A 13,290-nucleotide genomic window follows, 5' to 3' on the forward strand; every position below is an offset into this window, starting at 1 on the left:
AGAGTATTGAAGGAGATCCAATAATAATTGAATATATATTTACAGTAGCAAAAGCAAATTATATTTTATTATATAATATGATTAATGTCATGTTTTAAAATATGATGGTTTCATTCTAAACATGGTGATTATCTCTAATATGGACACCAAACATAATATGATCAAGTAAGCACAGAATCAACTTTGCACTTCTGCGCACGATCGCGTCAAAGATCAGACAAATATCCACGTGCATCTTGAAAAACTGATGTTTTGGAAAGTGCTACGCCACATTTTTGTGCCATCTAGTGGTTTAGATGAAAATAATATCAAAGGCGCCTTTTACCCCGGGGCACCTCTATTTTCATGCTACTACTCATTTTTTCAGCTATCTATTCCATTAGGTACTAGTACTTATTTGTTGACTACTACTGCTTATTCTTTATACTAGTACTTTTTAAAAGATTCTAGTACTTATTCATTAGATAGTTAGGTCTTATTACTGGTACTCATTCATTAGATACTAGTACCTAATAAATAGATACTAGTACTTATTTTTTAGATATAGTACTTATTCATTAGATACTACATATTAAATAGATGATCCCGGGGCTTCAGCCCCACCTAGCCCAATGGTTAAAATGGCCCTAACTGTTGGAAAATGTTTCTTTAGAAAAAGGGTGATTTATACACTTTTTAATGTTATACTTTGTTATACTTTGTAATAGTGGCGTTTCATTTTTCTACTACAAATTTTTCTCTCATCCAATATTTTAAAGAGGCACTGCCTCCCTTGGTATATATATATATATATATATATGCTATTGGAATGTAAAACTATTTGTCAAGATTACATGTACAGTTTCCATTCAAGTATATAGGAGCTCTACGTGTATGTCTATTACTTACCTACATAGAAAATAGCCGCCAAGGTCATTAGTAAGATGGCCGCTGAGTGAAATGACTTGCCTTAAAGTGACTTTGGGGAGACTTTAATGGAGACAGCAGATCCCATGCCTTAAAACACTGATTCAGCATATACTATTCATGAACTATGACAATATAATGATGGGAGGGAATGGGTCCCAGCCTTGAAATACAATAAAGCCTTCCTGCTTCAATGGATGTATCAGGCTGTGATATTGTAAGCGGCTTCTTAGAAATAAGATAATCTCATTCTCATTTCCTGTGCTCTCCATTCACCACCACTTAACGTCATTAATCCTTTACATTAAATACTGCTGAAGGTCTGACCTCTTTATTATCCGTTTCTCCAGCGGTGGAATTAGCCAACTGCCAGATGTCAGCAGTAACCAGTATAAGCCATCACAAACCAGCATCAACTAGTACAGAAACTCCTTCTAAGTTGGCTCTTTCAGCTTGGAATATGATAAAGTACCAGATTCCACAAGCTGAGTGGCTTTTAATGATCATAGACCTGGATAAGTAAAAGGTTTATAGAATGCAGTTGCAAGAGACGAGGCATTTATCATTGTCAGGTGGCTGAATTCCCACGACAGATCCAGCAGATCTGAGAACAGCACCAGGCCAGCTGTACTGCAAGAAAACCTGCTGATCACATCCAAACCATCATCACTCCTCTTAGTCTCCACAACATGCTGCTAAATACTTTCATCCGCAGGAACAATAAGGTGAAATGGTCCCAGGAGCAAAGACAAACTCAAATTATCAGCCACTGGTGAACCAGAATCCGTGAATGCTTTTGTGTGCAGAAAATAGAGGTCACCGTGTTTGAGTGACAGGCAAAGTCACTCCTAACATAGCAAAGTGACACAAAAACTCAAGTTTCTTAACAAATTGCACTGACACAGCATGTATAGTGCAGCATGCGATAAGGGCAAAAGGTCAATTCATGCATTATTCGTTAAATGCGGTATTAAAGGATTAATTCACTCCTGAATTCAAATTTCCTGACAATTTACTCACTCCCATGTCATCCAATATGTCTTTCTTTCTTCAGTCGAACAGAAATTATGGTTTTTGAGGAAAACATTCCAGGATTTTTCTCCATATAGTGGACTTCAACAGGGATCAACGGGGTGAAGGTCCAAATTGCCGTTTCAAAGGGCTCTGCACGATCCACAGCCGAGGAATAAGGGTCGTATCTAGCGAAACGATCGGCCATTTAAAAAAACAAACAAAACAAAAAAAAATTTAATATACTCAACAAATTAAAAAACAGACTCAAGCGTGTGGACTGTGACAGAAAGCGAATGCGCATCTCTGTACTCTATCCAGTTTAGCAAGATAGCGACAGGGACTGACAGTGATCTACTTGCTTTTGACGCGACGCAACACTCAAATTCGGCGCAATCAAGTGTCAAGCCGTTAAGCGACTAAACACCAGTGGGCGGGGCTTATGGTGAGAAAAAGACTATTCGTCGATGTCTTGCTCTGGAGTCGCCTTTCACCTCGGATCCAAACTAGCCATTTTTGGAGCTTGATTAAACACTTTGTTCATATTGAGGAGGATGTTTTACGTTATGAAACTTGCAGGATGTTTTAATGGTACTAAGATCCTTTATATGCCAAAAGATCAAGGCAAATTTGATTTCTCATGTCATGACCCCTTTAAAACCTTTTACAGGAACCACTGCAAATTTCAGCCAGTGCTGCCCACACACTTTTCAAAACAGCTGTCCGCAGGGTCTATAAATTACAAAACCTGGCAACCCTTTTGAAAATGTCTTCAACTAAATAAAAGACCTTCCTATATGGACAAAAACAGATCAATTACCACAGCGCCCATGATTCTTGGAATAACATTTTCAGTCTTTAAAAATCAATTACTGTGGCTCCTATCCAGCATAACAATATCAGATTACAAAAATCATGTTATACTCAAAGGTTGCGCAAAAAGGTCCAGACCATCATTTCCTGAAAGAAGTGCTTTTATTCTACCAAGGAGAACAGCTAGCACCTTATTGTTTCATTGAAGAAAGATGCAATTTTTTTTAGCTGAAACATTTATCTCATAACAGATGATGAGGGCTCACATCTTCCATGGTAAAGCGTTCAGCTGAATGCAGCGTACATCTGAGAGTCAGGGAATATTATTCACGAAAGGTTCGCATTTCTCATTTTTACAATAGAGAATTGAAATCATTACGTGCAGTGCTGAAGCTATCATGACGTTCCCTTTGGGCATGTGCTGTTCTACACCTATATACATCATGTGTAGATTCACATCAGTGAAAATGATCTAGAGAGCAGGCCCAGGTGAAAGTCAGAGCACTCGACGCACATGTGTGACGTGTGCGAGAGCCCTGGGCTATCCAGGAATAGTCAAGCATCTGGAATTATAGCAGACCTCCGAGTCGACCGCTGGCTTCACTAACGTACCAGGCGTCCTCTCCGCTAAACCAAAGTCTGTTTACAGAGGACGTGCAGCGGCAATTAAACAAGCCCCGTGTGGAGCCCCTCCACTGTGTCCTTGAGCTGAGCTGCCGTTTATTTCAGACGCTGCCAGCTGTGTGCATAGTAATCTGGATTATTACTCCCCTGCCAAACGGGAGAAGAAACAGACACAACAGTGACGTTAAATAAAAGGTTATCGAGTTTTTCCAATGTTCAAACTTCATGGACACTGCAAGTGGACAGCGGCTGGTGTTTGGCACACAAGTACACTTCTAAAATAACAAATGAAGTGTAGCAGAAGCACAATGCATATGCAACTTCTAAAAGTATTTTTTCTTTATTATTGTATTTAAATTATATGAAATTGTATTCAAAAGTCTGGGGTCAGAATTTATTTTATGTTTTTGCAAGAAGTTTCTTAAGTTCAGCAAGGCTGCAAAGGCTGAAATATTATCACAATTTAAAACAACTGTTCTATTTTTATATATTTTAAAATGTAATTTATTCCCGTAAAGCTGAATTTTCAGCATCATTACTCCAGTCTTCAGTGTCACATGATCCTTCACAAATCATTCTAATATGCTCTGATTCGCTGCTCAAAAAATGTCTTATTATAAAAGTTAAAAGTTTTGATTCTTATAATTTTTTGTGGAAAGAGTGATATTATCAGGATTCTTTGATGAATAGAAAGCTAAAAAGAACAGCGTTGATCTAAAATAGTTTTTTTTATTTTTTGTAAAAATGTAAAAGTGTTTACTGTCACTTTTGATCACTATTGCATCTCTGCTGAATAAAATGTGTTAACAAAATGTGTATCACTATACTTCTGTGTATTACACTTACGTAAATCACTACTAAGTACTTAAAAAGTGTGTTTTTAAAAAAAATAGGTGCATGATGCCCCTTTTTGTGCAGCAAATGAAAAAGGCTATCAGGAACAGAGACAACAGAGACAGCCAACATACTTCTTGTTGATTGCACTGATGACATTGCTTATGAAAAAGGCTTTCTGACGACAATGTTTTATAGTTTTCTGGTTGCTTGGTAACAGCAGGAGCAGCCTTTGACTGGGACAGGCCATCTGCGGTGTGACACACCAACAGAGAAATGATTTATACAGGAACAGAGAGTGGAATCACAGACTGACACTTTATCATTAAAGTCCTAGATCGGCATCTGAGATCCAGCCCACCTAGACTACCACTAGAGAGAGTGAGAAGCTGCAGTGCTGTTGTTTTATGTCTTCTGCGCAAGATGAATTTATTGCGTAAATGAATATCGCTGACTGATTGACAAGAGATATATGAAATAAAACTGTAAGTAGTAAGCAGCAAATGGTGTGAGGCACTACGAAGCAAAAAAAGGAAATCCCAGGAAATTCTTAAAATGCGGCTTCGCTTTCATTGATATAAACTAAATGAAATATACATTCACTGGCAATCCTTTTAAAAACAAGTGGCTTAAATCTCACATTAATGTGATTATAGTTACAAAATCCGAAGAACCTTTCTGACTCGACCTTTTTTTTTAATAAACAGAGTATTTGATCCAGTTCTTAGTTATAACAAATCCGTTACTACTTACTTTTATTATTTTACTTTTTAAAAATGACTATACTGTGAGTACTGTACTGTTGAATTAACATATTTCCTACCAGACAAAATATGTTCCAAGAACATTTTTATAATGTTCCCATTAAATGATGAAAACATTATTTTTTATTCTGAAACATTATTCAAAACATCTGTTTTTGGAATGTGTTAAAATGTTTTTGTTGCTTATACAAACATTACAAGAACACTCAACTTAACCATTTTGCAAGCATTATTGGAACCTTACTTTTGAATGTTCTCTGACATTTTGAAACAACTATTCACATTTAAACAACATGAACAACAAAATGTTCCATGAACAAAGTGTAAATAACTTTTACATGTTTGTGCTAAAGTTTTGACGACATTATTAAAGACAAAAGTCCTATTAACATTACTGGAGGAATGTTTGTTGATAACATTTAGAAAACCGTTCTCAGGCCTGTTAGCTGAGATTTTGGCAATGTTAGATTTAAATAGTGTAACGAATTAGTCCACTGAAGGCGAGCATAAGTGAGAACCCAAGTGCAGTTTATTTACAGTGTGATCCAAACATCCAAACATAATCCAAACAGACGAAGACTAGATACACAGACTTGACTTGACTTGACTTGACTTGACTTGACTTGACTTGACTTGACTTGACTTGACTTGACTTGACTTGACTTGACTTGACTTGACTTGACTTGACTTGACTTGACTTGACTTGACTTGACTTGACTTGACTTGACTTGACTTGACTTGACTTGACTTGACTTGACTTGACTTGACTTGACTTGACTTGACTTGACTTGACTTGAACAGACTTGACTCACCGACAGCGGGTTACAACATCAATACACGACAAAGACTATGGGAACATGATGGCTACTTATATCAGACAAAGAGGGTCACATGCAAAAATGAACAAGAGAACCAATGGCATGAATACATGAGGGCAAGGGAAGCATGACACAAACAGGGAGCATGACTAAACTACAACATAAAAGACATGAAAACATGAACAAGAAACAAAACCCAAACCCCACATTACAAATAGCAAGATTAGTTCAGTAATTATATCATAGTGAGTGAACTCGAAAAAGAAAATCTCTGTCCGACCCTGTAAATAAGAACATTTATATATTTCTGTCTATTTGACACTCTATTGTAAACCAATTTAGCATTCAAAATCTGCTATTTCAGCTAATGCCAATACAATATATCTACGGTATTTATTGTTCAATACTCGCCGTCAGGATTATATTCATAATGAAGTGGTTTTAAAGATGTCCACACAAACATAGACTGTAGCGAACAAGCTGTAAACAGCCAGTAAGTATTGCAACATTAAACATTTCCTTTGATCCGACTCACTTATCTGCACTTTTAAATACTGCCTCAGATTCAGTAATCTCACGCTTTTTTGCAGCAAGGAAAAGAACATGGCTGAAATTACCTCCCTCTCATACAAGAGAAGAAAAGATATAGGGAGGAGCCACAGAGAGAGAGCGCAGAGAAAAATAATCAGATTTGTTTCCTCTTTGGTTGTCTCCACAGGAACACTTGTCCGCCTCGGGGACGACGCATAAGTCTTCAGCTGCTTCCCTTCTTACAAACCTATGCTGTCTAATATTGGATTAGTCTAGACCGAAAAAACATCCAAGATGGAGAGCTAAACACCTTAAGAGATATTACAATGCTCGTCTTTAATGTGCCTATCTTCTGTTACTCCATTATAGCATCCATTACACACACATAACTACAAACAGTGCTCTGTATAAGCGCCGTGTGGTTTATGTTGTTTGTTGCATTAAACAAGGGAAACATCCTCCATTATTGGCACCCTCATCCCTGCTGGCAGTATTCAACAAGTTCATTGGTTATTTGTCTATTATCATATGCAGACCCTGCAGCTCGCCTGTATTAATAATTAAATCAACAAATTATATCTATGCAGTGTAAACAATAGCGTGTGATATCTCCAACGCTGTAATTTCACATAACAGGCCTATAATCTTCTGCACCCTGAGTGCTTTACTGTCTAATGTCCTTCATACTGTTCATCTGTCAGTGCTCTATTCAAAAAGACAATAAATGCAGAGAACTGAATTAATAGTGCGAGTATGGACATCACCTTTTAAAAAGTGGCAGGGTGGTTTGGCACAACATTTGAAAGGGATATCATCAGGGATGTCATCATTTACACACTTTCATGTTACAAACCTGTATGACTTTCTTGACTTCACTCTGAAGACTCTGAAGGTCGCTCTTCTCAAGCAAGTTCAAAAAGGACACAAAAGCACCATAAAAGTGATATTTCAAGTCCTCTAAAGCTATACAATAGCATTGTTTGATTAACAGACTGACATTTAAGTCATTAATCACTAATAATCTTCCAGTGAGCTGTTAACCTCTGCAACCGGATCACTGAATCACTGAGTTAAACCAGGAATCAGATCAGAATTTGTGAACAAATCATTCAGATCATGTTTTAATTGGAACCCCTGATTTATTGCAAGGATCCATCTCAAATCCATCTATTGTATGACATAAAAGACTTAGAATTTAACACACAAGTCGCATGGATTAATATTTTATGGAGGTTTTTAGTCATTTTTAAGCGCGTCACCCCCAGTCTTTATTTACTTTAATTATGTGGAAATGCATGGCAAGAAAATTCATTAGTCAACATAAATAAATTAATAAATAATTGAATAATCTATGTTATATTTCATAATTAAACAATTTTAACAGCACATTGAGTGACTTTTTCATTATACAGTCACTTGCATAAGAAATGAATTGGTGACCAATGCAAATACTCAAATCAGGCGTAGCATTAGTTCTGACAGGTCATGTCAATCAAGCTTGCATCAGCTGACTCTCAGCTGATCCACATCTACCTATAGGAATACTATGCTATCATGGCATCCCTATATGTGACCCTGGACCACAAAACCAGTCATAAAGGAAAATGAAAGGACATGACGTGTGGCCAAGTATGGTGACCCATACTTGGAATTTGTGCTCTGCATTTAACCCATCCAAGTGCACACACACGCACGCACACGCACGCACACACACACACACACACACACACACACACACACACACACATGAAGCGCGTTGATGGGCACGATCTCGCTCTTGCTCTGGTCGATGCGTGCACGGGCGCGTTCTTCCGGGAGAAATGCCCATAAAAGGAGTTCCACCCTCATTTACGTCATTAAGAGCCATGATTGAAAAAAACTCTCTGAAACTTGTACGAACCCGGAAATCTAGCGTAGCGTTAGTTCTGGCAGATCACGTTAGTCAAGCTCGCATCAGCTGACTCTCAGCTGATCCCCATCTACCTGTCTGTTCTGTTTCCCCTGGGGGGTTATTGCTGCTCTCTCTGCTCTCATCCATGCTAGGCTGCATGGATGCGCAGGGAGTTCTTGCCCAGAACGGAACCATACCGCCAATCCAAACTGTATGCTAATTGTCAATCATCTTTGACGATAGTGGTCCTGATAGAAGTAAGATTTTTGGCACAGAAATACTCTGTCATACATCCAAATTGTTTTTTGAAACTTTGTCCATGCTTAGCATGAGAATCCAACTCTTTAACAGTGTAAACAACTCTGAATGCATGAAACAGCATTGTACCCCCCCACCCCTTTAAAGGCGATTTTCTCAATATTTTTTATTTTTTTTTGCACCCTCAGATTACAGAATTTCAAACATTTAAACATCCCTTTAAAATGTTGTGCCAGTCAGATTTTCAAATAGTTGTATCGGCCAAATATTGTGCTATCTTAACAAACCATACATCAATGGAAAGCTTATTTATTCATAAAACAAATTGACCCTTATGACTGGTTTTGTGCTCCTGGGTCACATATACGGTCTATACAGTATTATCCAGTAGCTTTACCACTTTGCTCAGCTGCTAATTAACCTCCTACATCCCCAGTTCCTCCTTGCATCCACAGTCAGGACTTGGCTTTCTCATATTCCTTGTTTCCCCAAATCATACTCCTTTATTTTGAATCATGTTGTTATATTAAATTGTCATTAAGAATGTCTCGGATTATGCATGTAACCATGGTTCGCCGAGAGGGAACGAGACACTACGTCCTCTAGTGGGCACTATGAGTGACACACTTGAAGGGGAATGGCTCGGGTTATGCATGTAACCATCGTTCTCTGAGGGGGGACATTAATGATACCTGCTATATTTGGTTCTGTTCTGTTTACCCATGATAGGCTGCATGGTTGGGCAGGATGTGTTTGCCAAGATATTTGATGATATCGGTCCTGACAGAAATAAATTTGTAAAATAGTTCATACTTCATATCTACATCTGCAACTCCCTGTCTAGGGATTTTGAAGTGAGTGGATAGATTCATAGATTAGCAATAAAATCCAGTGTTGATAAGTTGGCCTATGTGAATGATGCTAATGGCAAGTGATCAAAATTTTTTGCACACTATGATTTCCTCTGCAACCAGCTTCTGTGACTATAAATGTAACCCCTCTGAAAGAGAGAGTGGGATCCATTCTGCACTGCAGACTGAATTTTAGCCAGACAAAAGATTTGTCACATTCTGGCTTGTGCACTTTAAGAGTCTTTTAAAAGTAGGACAGGCACAACAGTGGTGTAGAAAGTCTGTGGGAGATGAAAGCGCTCTCTATATTTTGTTCCACATCTGTTGACGATAAACAATATTTCCATATATCCCTTGCCTGATTTGTGTGTGGAAATAAGCAACTTATGTAACATAATTACAAATGGTTCAGAGATGGAAAGGACAGCCTAATTATTGTGCACCATTAATTGAAGCATTTCAGAAGCAACATGCCATGGACCAGTTTGCATAATACAGTATGACACTACAAATGATGAAAAAAAAAAGCAGGTGCAGATATCAATCACAAATATTACAGCCCACGTACACTAGTAACCTCACATCATCAGATGACGCTTTCCATAAACAAGCAAAAACGGCACCCAGGGTACTAAAAGCAGGAACTAATGCGCTCTTCAAGTGGAGTTGGTATATTCGTAAATACACATGAATGACCAAATAAAGTCATATTTTCAAGTGGGAAACTCTGAATTCTAGATAATACAAAAGTTGCCCATATGTATTATGGAAGAAGCATGTCATTTTGAAACGTGGCGAGAACACAGATCTATAATATAGATGATTTTTATAATATATCTATAATCTATAGAGATCAGTAATCAAAAAGCAAGTCTGTAGCGAATTATAATGAATGATTTTGCAAGTTATTTTAATATTACATATTAAGAATTGTTCACCTAGAAATGCTGAAAATGTTTGCTGAAAATGTACTTACACTCTGGCAGTTTAAGGTGTAGATGATTTTGCTTCTTCATCAGAACAGATTTGGAGAAATTTAGCATTACATCATGGCTCACCAGTGGATCCTCTGCAGTGAATGGGTGCCGTCAGAGTGAGAGTCCAAACAGCTGATAAAAACATGACAATAATCCACAAGTGATCCACATGACTCCAGTCCATCAATTAACATCTTAGGAAATGTATCATTTTGATCTGAGTGGACAATAGGAGATGGACTTTTTCACTGGAGGAAGAGTTATTATGGATTATGGACTCGTATTTTGTTGAGAAGCAATAGTTAAAATGTCATGATGGATTTGTTTCTTACAAACAAACAGCTTTTTACTTCCTAAGATTGTTAATTGATGGACTGGAGTCATGTGGATTATTGTGATGTTTTTTTTAGCTGTTTGGACTCTGATTCTGACGGCACCCATTCACTGCAAAGGATCTATTGGTGAGCAAGTGATGTAATGCTTAATTTCTCCAAATCTGTTGTGATGAAAAAACAAACATCTCGGCCTCAGGGTGAGTAAATCTTCAGCAAATTTTCATTTTTGGCTGAACTATTTCTTTAAAGGAGTGGTGTACGAAACGTACGCTAACAGACAATAAGATATTCACTTGACTTTGACGATTTGCAAATATTTAGTTTTGACAGCTTACCATGTGTAAATAAGTGATGGACATTAATAGTTTTCAACATTATGAATTCAGACGTATTTATGTGGGTTTACTGTTCACAGTTCTACTTCTGCTTATGTTTCCAACTTGAACGATTCACATCAACACTCTTCCATTAACTTCCATGCCTCGCTTAATGCTAAAGGTCATGTAAATAAAACATGCATTAATCTTTAAAACTACACTCTAAAAAATGCTGGGTTAAATATAACCCAGCGCTGGGTTAAAAAGGGACAAACCCAGCTATTGGGTTGTTTTGACCCAGCAGTTGGGTTCAAAACAACCCAACCGCTGGGTCAAAACAACCCAATACCTGGGTTTGTCCCTTTTTAACCCAGCGCTGGGTTATATTTAACCCAGCATTTTTTAGAGTGTAAGTGCTCCAAAAGCTCAGAATCCGATTGGTCCGAGGCTACATTTGTGCACTAGCGCAGTGGATGGGAATCACATAGACACGCAATTAGCAGACTCCTGGTTGCCATGGAGATATGTGACTGTGCATCTGCTTGAATGAGAAATTCCGTTTCCACAGTCCGTTAAAACGCCCACGTATCTTTTGAGCTGTTCGAAAGCTCCCCTGCGTATTTTAGCACCCTGACAGATCCACAAAGTCTGTGTTGCTTCGACACAGTCTAACTCCTGCATTTTCACAACTGCAGAACTTTTTTTTTTGTGGCCGTTCAGTCACATATACCTCATGGGAGAAGAGGATAACTGTTTGTGGAGACTCAGACTGTATTAATCACGAAGCGTGGCTTGGGGTTTCTCTTCCAGTGGATGCACACATGCGTCGAATGCACAGGAGAGACGTTTGGCAGGTGCTGTCACGTCTCACACTTCTCCATACTCTCCAAAATGGTGTCCAGATCTACAACTGTACTCGTACAGATAATGAAACCCAGGCTATGGAGTCTGCCAAAACTTTCTCCTTCATTTCTCTTTTGTTTTACAGCTTTAAGAATGTAATTTGCGATGATTTGCTTTCCTTAATGTACTGCCCCAACCTCTGACTTAGCAATGATACATCCTAGATCTAGGTAAGCCAACAAATCCCCTCTCTCTACAGGGAGCTCACACACGTGAAAACACATACACACGTGTATACGGCAGGAAATATGGATGTAAAATGCTGAATTACCCCCTCCTGAGTGTCTAAGAGCAGCTGTGTTACACAGCTGACACTCTCTATACTGATCTGCCTTGATGTCCTGGGCAAGATCTCATTCTTTTATGCCTGTTGGGATGAATGGGCTTCTGCGGTCAATCCCAGCTGTATGCCACACCAGAGGAAGAGAGGACAGAGGAACCGGCGTGGGCTTTCAAATAAAGGCATCATCACCCTGCGCGCTACCCTTTCAGGCTCTGGAGACTGCTGAGGGGGACGGGAGGCCGCAGTGGGTTGAGTTTCAAGCCGAGCTGATAAAAAAAGACACCCCACTTGGGCAGAAGCACCATGATCGTTCCAACTGAGAGGGTACGTGCCCCCTCCGATTTCTGAGTGGATTTTGAATGCAGCCTGTGAAAAACCAAAAATGGTATCTTTGATAATTAAGCTGCCTTATTATAGTAAGAAGTGGTTCTCTAAAACACTGTGGTAGAAATCAACCATTCACTTATCTAAATTCAATCTAATTCACTCCTTTTCCTACGGAACACAGAAGTATACTCTCAGAAATAAAGGTACAAAAGCTGTCACTGGGGTGGTATCTTTTCAAAAGGTACACTTTTGTACCCATTAGGTTATAATATGTATACTTTAAGTACAAACATGTACCTTTTGAAAAAGTACCGCCCCAGTGACAGCTTTTGTACCTTTATTTCTGAGAGTGTAGTTATTAAAATATTGAAGCTGCTGTTTTGCATACAATGACAGAGGGACAACGACACATGAGGTAAAGCAAAGGAAAAATTATTTTTAAATTGTAGTTTAAAATTAATGAATTTGATTTAATGAATCTTAATGTTACAAGAAGTAACAAGTATAAACAAGAAAAAAATATAATATAAGATAAAAAAAGTCCTTTAATATCCTTTTTATTGGAAGATAGACAGACAGACAGACAGATAGACAGACAGACAGATAGAGAGATAGATAGACAGATAGATAGATAGATAGACAGACAGACAGACAGATAGCCAGATAGACAGACAGACAGACAGACAGATAGACGGACAGACAGATAAATAGATATACAAACAGACAGACAGATAGCGAGATAGAGATAGACAGACAGACAGACAGACAGATAGACAGACAGACAGATAGAGAGATAGATAGACAGATAGATAGATAGATAGACAGACAGACAGACAGACAGATATAG

This window comes from Sinocyclocheilus anshuiensis, unplaced genomic scaffold (assembly GCF_001515605.1).
Source record: "Sinocyclocheilus anshuiensis isolate Anshui unplaced genomic scaffold, SAMN03320099.WGS_v1.1 scaffold58, whole genome shotgun sequence".
Classification (NCBI taxonomy): Eukaryota; Metazoa; Chordata; class Actinopteri; order Cypriniformes; family Cyprinidae; genus Sinocyclocheilus; species Sinocyclocheilus anshuiensis.